General features: G+C 36.3%; 1 long non-coding RNA gene across 1 annotated transcript; it reads right to left on the bottom strand.

Annotated features, from left to right (window-relative positions):
* Positions 1-9,604: 9,604 nt before the first annotated feature.
* LOC107031825 lies at positions 9,605-10,175 on the bottom strand. Its single transcript, XR_001458285.2, has 2 exons — positions 10,085-10,175; positions 9,605-9,935 (listed from the first exon to the last, which is right to left on the bottom strand). It is a non-coding gene; the product is annotated as an uncharacterized LOC107031825 (long non-coding RNA).
* Between the last annotated feature and the right edge of the window lie 80 nt (positions 10,176-10,255).

Genomic DNA, 10,255 nt, shown 5'->3' with positions numbered 1-10,255 from the left:
CATTTCTTAAAATAAGACCATATGCAATTTGTTCTTATTCTCAAGATTGTTTTTGGTGTTATCTCCCTCAATTGAGCTCTTTTTTGGGTGATTGAAACTGGTGGATGTGAAAAAACATCGTGGCTACATGGTTTGGTTTTGGAGAGTGTTGGGGTGTTATAACCCTGTCAGTTATATCTTTGTGAAGGCCTTTTTGTTTGTCATTTAGAACTTTTCCATATTGACCCCAAGCCTTTTACGACTTATTGGGTCTGATAGTTTTGTTACCTTGTCGTTCGTGTAGTTTTAATGACTTTTTAATATTTTGGAACTTTTAAACCTTAAACAATTGATTTTGATAAAAATTGCAGGAAGAAAACCTTGGACTTTCCTTACTTAAACAATATAAAACTTTCGAAAGGTATATCTTCCTCATACGATATCGAAAATGCGCAAACTCGATGTCATTGGAAAGATCTCTCTAGCCATATCAAGATTTAACCATAACTCATCCTCATCTAGAAGTTATGGTCGTTTGAAAATGACCAAAATTCACTTTCTTAACTTAGTCAATTTTTTCCAAATTTTTTCCTTTTCCAAAAATAAATGTTTTTGGTTTCTTAGCTTATTCCTTGTTATTTCAAATTGTGAGATGTTTCAATATCTCCCATTGGGATCATTCTTCCTCTAATAAGATTTCTTTCACTAAGCTAAGGATAGTAACATCAAGTTCAACACTCAACAAACAAAAGCAAGTAACCACATGCTTACTCAAAGTTTATAAAGTACTAGGAAGAGAATTCGTACCTTGATCTGCATTCTCTTCGGATTCAAAGAAATGGGGATATCTCTTCTTCATATCCTCTTCAGATTCCTAAGTCACCTTTTCAACAAATTAGTTCCTCCAAAGGATCTTGACTAATGCAACCTCCTTTGTTCTCAACTTGAGAACTTGGTGATCTAACATATGAATGGAATCTCTTAATAGGATAAACTATCCTTAATCCCAATTTTCAGTTTGTACAATCAATGAAGGATCGCCCATGCACTTTTTCAACATAGAGATATGAAATACCAGATGAATTGTTGCCAACTCTTGTGGTAGTTCTAACTCGTAATCTACATTTTCAAATCCTATTGGCTATGCGATAAGGTCCAATATACCAGGGGCTAGGTTTCCCCTTCTTACTTAATCTCATGCACCCTTCATGGGTGAAACCTTCAAGTGTACCCAATCATCCATTTCGAACTCCAACGGTCTTCTCCTAACATCTCTTTAGGATTTTTGACGACTTTGTGCCGTTTTCAGTCTCTCTTGAATTACCTTCATCTTCTTCATATCTCGGTGAACAAGATCTGGTCCTATTAACCCTGCTTCACCAACCTCGAACCATCCAATACGAGATCTACATCTTCTTCCATAAAGATTTTCGTATGGAGCCATTTGGATGCTCGAATGGTAGCTGTTGTTGCAAGCAAACTTGATGAGAGGTAGGTGATCATCCCAACTCCCCTTGAAATCAATCATACAAGCCCTCGACATATCTTCTAAGTTATGGATAGTACACTTCGATTTCCCATCCGTCTGAGGATGAAAAGAAGTGATTAAGTTCAACTTTCAACCCAAATCTTTCTGGAAAGATTTCCAGAACTATGCAGTAAATTGTTTACCTCTATCTAAAATGATCGAAGCTGGGACTCTATGATGTCTCACCACTTGCTGAATATATAACTTTGCATAATCTTTTACCGAATTAGTGGTCTTTACCGGCAAGAAGTGGGCTGATTTTTCATTCTATCGAAAATTGCCCAACTTGAATCATGCTATCTGCGAGACATTGGTAACCCTGTGATGAAGTCCATATTAATTATCTCCCACTTGGATTCCGTAAGTTCTATATTCTGAGCAAACCCTTAAGGACTTTGTTGTTTTACTTTCACTTGCTGGCAATTCGGGAACTTGACAAAACAAATTAACAATACCCTTTTCATACCTTCCCACCAATATATCTCTCTCAAATCGCGGTGCATCTTTGTGGAACCCGGATGAATGGAATATTTGGAGCTATGAGCTTCCTCCATGATCCACTCTTGGAGTCCATCCACCCTAGGAACACACAATCTATCTTGATACTTTAGCACACCATCTCCCCCTTGTTCAAAAGCTAATACCCTTGCTTATGAGCATTTGCCTTCAATTCAAGCAAAATGAAATCTTGGTCTTGATTTTCTCTCAATTCTACCACTAATGATTAATTAGTCCCATTTGTCACCACTATTTATCTTTCTGTGAAATCCATGAGTCAGACTCCTAGGCGTGCAAGTCTGGACACTTCTTTTGCCGGTTCCTTCTTATCTTCCTTAAGGTGGGCTGTAGTACCCACAGACAACCTACTTAAGGCATCAACAACAACATTAGGCTTAACTACGTGGTAAAGAATGCTCATGTCATAATCTTTAAGCAAATCTAACCACCTCATTTGTATGAGATTAAGCTCTCTCTGAGACACATATTGTAGGCTCTTGAGATCAGTGAAAACATTCACATGAATACAATACATATAGTGACGCCATATCTTCAAGGAGAATACTATAGCAGCCAACTCTAAGTCATGGGTTGGATAATTATTTTCATTAACTTTCAATTGTCTTGAGGCATAAGCTATAACCTTGTCATTCTGCATTAACACGCAACCAAACCAACTCTAGATGAATCATAGTACACCATAAAACCTTGAATAGCTTCTGGTAAGGTCAAGACTGAGCAGTAGTCAACCTCTTCTTCAACTCCTGAAATCTTTTCTCATAAGCTTTAGACCATTTAAACTTGACAGTTTTCTAAGTCAACTTGGTCAAAGGAGAATACATATATGAAAACCCCTCAATAGACCATCTATCGTAGCAAGCCAAACCCAAGAAACTCCTTATGTCATTTGGAGACGTGGGTCTAGGCTAACTATGAACTGTTTCTATCTTTTGGGTATCAACTCTAATCCCATCACCGGAAACTATGTGGCCCAAGAATGCCACATACTTAAGCAAAAATTCACATTTTGAGAGCTTAGCATATTACTCCTTATCTTTGAAAGTCTAAAGGACTATTCTAAGGTGACTAACATGATCTTGTTCATTCGTTGAATAGATTAGTCTGTCATCAATAAAGATGATAACAAACATTTCTAAATAAGGTTTGAAGACTCTATTCATAAAACCCATGAATGTTGCAGGCGCATTGGTCAACCCAAAGGACATGACTAAAAACTCATAATGCCATATCTAGCTTTAATAGTTGTCTTTGGAATGTTGCACTCACTAACTTTCAACTGGTGGTAGCCTAATCGAAGGTTAATATTGGAAAATAAAGAAGCACCTGAAATTGATAGAATAGATCATCAATCCTTGGAAGTGGATACTTATTCTTGATGGTAACTTTATTCAAGACGCTAAACTATATACATCCTAAGGGAACCATCTTTCTTTCTCACAAATAAGATAGGAGCTCCCCAAGGTGAGATACTTGGTTGAAGGAAACCCTTATGTTAAGTATCTTTGAATTGTTCTTTCAACTCTTTTAATTTTGCTGGTGTCATTCTATATGGTGGAATGGAGATAGGACGAGTATATGGAAGGAGATATATAACAAAGTCTCTCTAGACTACGGAAAGATCATCCAGAAAGACTCCTGGGAAATCTTTCACTACTGGAACTGACTGAATAAGAGGTATCTCAACACAAGAGTCATTAACTCAGACTAAGTGATAGACACCCCTTTAGAAACTAACTTCTTCTCCTTAAGGTACAAAATGAGTCGACTCTTAGGCACTGTTGAACTGCTTTTCCACTCTAAGACTGGATCATTTTGAAACTAAAACTTGAATACTCGAGTTCTACAATCAACTGGGGCATAACAAGCATGAAGGAAGTCCATACCAAGAATGACATCGAAATCTACAATGTCTAACTCAACTAAATCAGCCATGGTACTCTTGTGGTTGACAGAAACAGGACAATCACGATAGAATTTTTTTGCTAGAATGGATTCACCAAGAGGTGTGGAGACACTGAATGGTTCACTAAGTTGCTCATGATTAATATCAAAGTTCATGAGATCATATGGAGTTACAAAAGATAAACTCGTCCCTGGGTCTAGGAATGCATAAACAGTGAAGTCATAGACTTGAATCATACCAGTGACAACATCTGGCGAGTTCTCATGCTCTTGGCGATTATTGAGAGCATACAAGCTCTTTGTTCCTCTACTAGTATCGAAAGTAGCTCCCTTAGGTGCAGCCCTGTCTGGTGGAGCAACTAATAAAGATTGAGCTCTATTGCCCTTATTACCACTTTCTTGCGTGTTCTTTGGAAAATCTCTCATTAAATATCTTGTCTGACCGCACTTGAAACAACCAGTGGAGCCGTCACGACAAACACCAGAGTGGTTTCTACCATACTTGGCACAGGCAGAAGACTTATTACCCCCCCCCCTCCAAAAAATAAACACTACCCGGTGAATATACATGTCTAGCTCTTGAATTCTGACCATACTTCTCACATTTTTTCTCAAGTGTAGGTGCACTAGCAGATGATAGGGCATGACCCATCTGTTTCTGTTGTAAGGATGACCGGGTTGCATTACTCTTCTATTGCTTGGACTCATTCCCTGTCTTAGCTTTCTTATTTTTATACTCTTCTATGTCACTCGGTTTCTCCTCTTCAACCTGCTGCACATAAACCATCAACTTGGACATGTCCATGTCGCCTGTTAGCATTGCAGCTCTGCCCTCTTTTCTTGATGCACGATCCAAGCTAGAGAAAAACAACTTTATCCTACTCCTTATGTCCTTAACCACCTAGGGATCATAGCTGGAAAACTGGGTTAGCTTCAACCCATACTCATGCACACTCAAGGAGTCCTATTCCAGAGTAAGAAACTCCCGTACCTTAGCCTCTTTCAATTTTTAGGGAAAGAAATGCCCAAAGAAAGCCTCTTTGAGACAAGCCCAACTTGTATGTGGTGCATCTTTATCTCTGCTCTCCTTCCACTGATCAAAACCAATCCTAGCCTTATTCTTCAGTTGATATGCATCTAGCTCAACTCGTTCAGCATTAGAAACATGCATCACATAAAAAACCTTTTTCTAGTCCTCAACGAAATTCTCCAAATCCTCAGTAGTGATCAAACCCATGAAACATGGAGGATTCATCCTCACGAATCCTTGAAGTGTCAACCTCTTCTTGTCTTTCTCCGCCATTCTACCCAATTTTATTGGTTACAACTTGATTGAGCATCATTATTGCCTCTCTAAACTCAACATTAGAAACTTCTTCTTGCGGTTGTACTTCAATTGCATTGGGCAACTCTGGTTCCTCTACGTTTCTCCTAGTTAGGAAACCTCTTGCTTCTCTTAGGGGAGGCATGGTTATCTAAAACACGCAGAAGAAAAAATTAGAGAACTTTTTAGAGATAAAGTCTAACGCACGAAAAGGAATATGAAAGAAGTGAGGAAGTTCTAAATGTCGCACCCTCATAATTATAGATGGCGCATTTCACATTGATAACTAGGAATCTAAAGACACAGCTTCATAGACTCTCTAAGACTCTTGATCTCTGAGCTTTGGTACCAAGTTTATCACTCCCCGAGCCTACACCCTGGATGTGGCCGACACCCAATGACCATTGTTGGCCTTAAGAGGACCCTTGTCCTGGCTTACTTAACTCAACGGCAAACTTAACTCAATAAACTAAACTCATTCAATAACTTAAGTTAATAATTTGGCCAAAATGTCACTTAAGTCTCAATAACAAATTGTCAGCAATACAAGGAATGAGAGACGCAATGCTAACTTTCTGACTGTATATCTATGAAGCCTTCTAGAACTGAGATGGATATCAGGACAGACCCCACAAAATCCTAATAAAGGAAAATACTGTAAAAGCAATAAAAAAAGAGACTTCCAGAATGCAAGGAGGCTCACCACTGACTCTGGAGTGCTCAACTGGATCAATGGTGCACCGGATGTCGATCTCCATTACCTATTCTGCATCATGATACGATGCAGGTTAACTGGCATCAGTACATTGAATGTACGAGTATGCGAGTTGGAATGCTAAAACGACTTAACCTTGAAAAGAGCAAGAATGAATTCTTACCTTGGCTCTGCTCAACTTATGAATAACATAACTCAATAACACTAACTCATTTCAATATAAAGTTATTTAAAAGCAATTCCAATATAAAGAAAAGTCGTTTGAATACGTGTTGTGATTTCTGAATGCATACAATGATAGAAATAACTCTTAGATGTATGTAAAAATACAAATAAACTGATATATATAGATAAATACATTTAACTTCTATCAGAGTTTCTCTAACCGTCAACCATCACTAAGAGCTACAGTTATGATACAACGATTTACCTCACGCTGCCAACACATCCTATACTCGGCCAAAGGTATAAGAACTGAACTTCTTAATGAATCCACTAGTGTACTGCGAAAAGGGTTCATCTAAAAAGTATGACCCTTTTCTACCCATGGTGGTTACATTATTTATGCATTGGGGTTGTGAGTTGTATAAAATCTCCCTAATATCGGTTCTCAATACTACTCCCAAAATATATTGGCTGTTATTTTTTAAAAATATACTAATTTTGTGGTTTGAGATTAATGCTTAAAATACTTAGCTCAAAGGCTATCTTTGAAATCTTAGTTTCCCTACTTGCTTCATTTAGAATGTTATTTCTCTTTAACTGAAAACTATCCCGGAGGCTCTTTGGAAATCTCAGTTTTCCTTCTTTTTAAATGTGAAAACATTTTAAGTTCTTTTGGGAATAGTTAGTTCCCATATACTGCTTGGAATACTTCACTTTACTCTGAACGGAACTCGATCTTAAGTCTTAAAACGACGCTTAGACGTTTTTGAAAGAATTATGAAACATGAAATGAACTTCTTCTACTTATATTTAGTCCTTAATCAATCTGATCTTTAAGTCTTAAAATAAGTTTTAAAGTATTTGCAAAAGACTTCATGAAAGGACTTTAGGAATTCACTAGACTTGGCTCTAAATTTTTCTTGAATTTGAAGTTATGGATTAAAGGTTGTATATTCATGTTTTTGGATGATTTCTATATGATTAGAAACCATTTATAGTAGTTAAAATCATAAGGAAGTAAAATACCTTAAAAGGGCTTAATCGGACTGAACAATGAAAACTGGGCAAAAAACGCCAATTTGGGCGCATTCGGGGCACCGTGCCAGACCTATTGGTTTGAGGCACCATTCTAACCCACTACAGGCTCACCACCGCAGGCCTTCTAGCGGATATGGGGCGTTCCATTCGTGGTGCTATCCAGGTGCGCCTGCATTATTTTCTCCTCTCATTTTTTGATTCTAAATCTCTCAAACCTCCATAGTTCTTTTCCCAAACCCTTAGGATTATAAGTACCTTCAATAACCAACATATTTAACTCGAAAAAACAACCCTGAATTTCGAATCAAAGCAACAATAGGCACTTCAACAACTCAATTAACAAGAATTCAACTATGTCTTTCAAAAACTTCACTATTCTCATTCAGCCAATCTCAAAAATCAAAGGATTGAAGAATGATTGGTGAGTAGGTGAACTGATCCAACACTAAAAGATTTCACATAATTTGATAGGGATTATCCCCGATGAATTTTACTCGCAAACCTTGGCGTTCTTGGCGAATCCTTGACTTTTTCTCCTTTTTCTCTTTCTTTTTCTCTTCTCCAAGCCCTAAGCGTGATTTTGATTTTCTAATCTGAATTAAAACGTGTTTTTACCTGAAATGAATCTCTAAAAACAAAATAGGAAATTAATTGGTGAAAATACTAGTTTTCCCTTCCTTAAATTCGGAATTGGCTTTCCTTACTTAAACAACCCAACTTCCGATAGGCATATCTTCCTCTTACGATATCGGAAATGCACAAACTGGACAAAGTTGGAAATATATCTCCAAGGTCTTTCCAACCATATCAAGAACTATTCTAACTCATCCTGAACTAGAAGTTATGGTCGTGTGAAAATGACCAAAAGTCACTTTCTTAACTTAGTCAATTTTCCAATTTTTTTCCTTTCTTTCCAAAAATGAATATTTTTGGTTTCTTAGTTTTTTCCTAACTATTTCAAATTTTGATATGTTACACACATTTCCGGCTTTGTTGAAAGGTACGTTAAAGCTATTATTTCCGCTCTAGCCTGATCGTAAAAATCTAAGCTTTTTTATAGTAGTTCTATTGACATTATTTGACTTGTAGACTTGTCCTACTTTGTTGGCTACCTCCAAATGATATAACGTCTACCTGTGACACTCAACTCTATTATTTGTGGACTAGAAAAACTTGTTATGATAAAAGTTTTACTAATTATTATTACTTGTTATTTTCTTGATATTTTGTCGTCTAACTTCTAGAAGCTTGTTTTGGCCTCAACAAACACATACACTAGCATACATATTCATTGTTATATTAAGCCTGCCATTTTAGATCTATGGGTCGGCCGATCCCAAACAAATACAGGAGTATAGAGAAGATATACTTGTACATTCCACTAGGCCTCAAGGTAGGGTAGACCGTGCCTATGATCATGGTAGACCAAGTCGACGAGCAGAGTAGACCGTTTGTATAGGTTAGGTAGGCTGTACCTACGGGGTAGCACATGTGTATTGTATCAAAGAGCCTCAGATTTGGATTCACAACAACAAAAATAACTTTTAGAGACAATAAATAGACACATTAATATAAAGTGCGCTAAAGTCTTTACCGGCATTACTTAAGTGTTATTAGATCCAATGTCGCTAAGTCCTTTAGGGAAACATATAAAGAGTGCTAATTTCCACTAACAATACATATTTAGCAGTACTTTCTAATTAATTGCCGTTAAGGTTAATTTTTATATTAAGATTGATTCTTGGAAAATGTACATTCAGATGGTTTAGAAAAGATTGTCATTGGGATCCAGGTTAGGGGGCTAATATGGGTATTAAGCGATTATTACTCTCGTTTGGACCTAAAGGGATTGTGTGTTTTTTTTTTACCTACCAGGCCTATGGGGGCCATGTTAGGTAATTGCTTTTCATGTGCTTATAACTTATTGTTATAGGGAGATTACATATTTTACTTGTATTACATCCCTTCCCTTTTTGTTCAATACTTTTACTTTAGTGTAAACTTCCAACATATCTTACATGTACATTATTTTGTAGTGACACCCCTTGTCGGGGGCAATGCGTGTCGAATAGCACAACTGATCGTCAAGCTTAATGGTTGGCCATCTTCTTTTTTGTTAAATTTGATAAAAATAATTTTATTTTCAAACTTAAAGTTGTGGTTGGGAATGAATACAAATTGTAGTTGTCTTAAAGTTTTGGGGAGTAATTTTGGGGAAAAATTAGTGAAAACAACTTTTTGTTGTTCTTAAAATTCTTGAATTCAACTTAAAGTTGCATTTCAAAGGTTTGTTGCAAAATGTACACATTGGAGTTTAACTCTGAAAAAAAGAGAACTCTTTATAGAGAAATGCTACTAAAAAGAAATAAAAAATGAGATTATTCATCAAAATGAAGGTATATGACATAAAGAAGGAAACAATTAGCTTTCGGAATTGGTTAATGCCTTGTTGCAAGTTATATTGAAAAAGAATGGAAGGAAACAATAAGATTTCTTATTTGGGTAATGTCATGTTGAAAGTTACATTGAAAAAGAAATTAAATTCCAAATATATTCTTCCTTTCTATTTCATGCAATGAATTTAATTCTTCAATTTATGTTTTCACTAGTTTTTGTAATTCGACCTATGGGAGGACGATGCCCACATTCACACCATTCACCATCACAAAAATAGGGAGGTATATCGCCACAAAGACGTTTACAGTCTTCGTCTGTCTTGCAACAACACCTGGGTATGTCTTTTGCTTCAACCTTTGGCGAGACACCTATAAAATTAATCATTAGAATCTATAATTAATAGGAAAACACATTTCATATTTCAGCACAAGAAGCTTTTCAAAATTAACTTAGAAAATATTAGAGAGAAGTGTATGATACACCATTACTAATAGATCAAATCAAGTAAAAGACTTACATATCGCTATCATCGTAAGCATGAGGAAAAAAACACACACTTTGAAAGACATATCTTAATTTTTTTTGTATGCTCAGTAAGTCACTTGATGATGATGTTTTGTTTTCTTTGTGTCCTATTTATAGTATATTTAGTTGACTATTTAATAAATATATATAGTTTTTGAATCTT

The sequence above is a fragment of the Solanum pennellii genome, chromosome 1 (assembly GCF_001406875.1).
Source record: "Solanum pennellii chromosome 1, SPENNV200".
Taxonomy (NCBI): Eukaryota; Viridiplantae; Streptophyta; class Magnoliopsida; order Solanales; family Solanaceae; genus Solanum; species Solanum pennellii.
The sequence above is the reverse complement of the archived record's forward strand: the minus strand, read 5'-3'. Positions and strand labels throughout refer to the sequence as shown.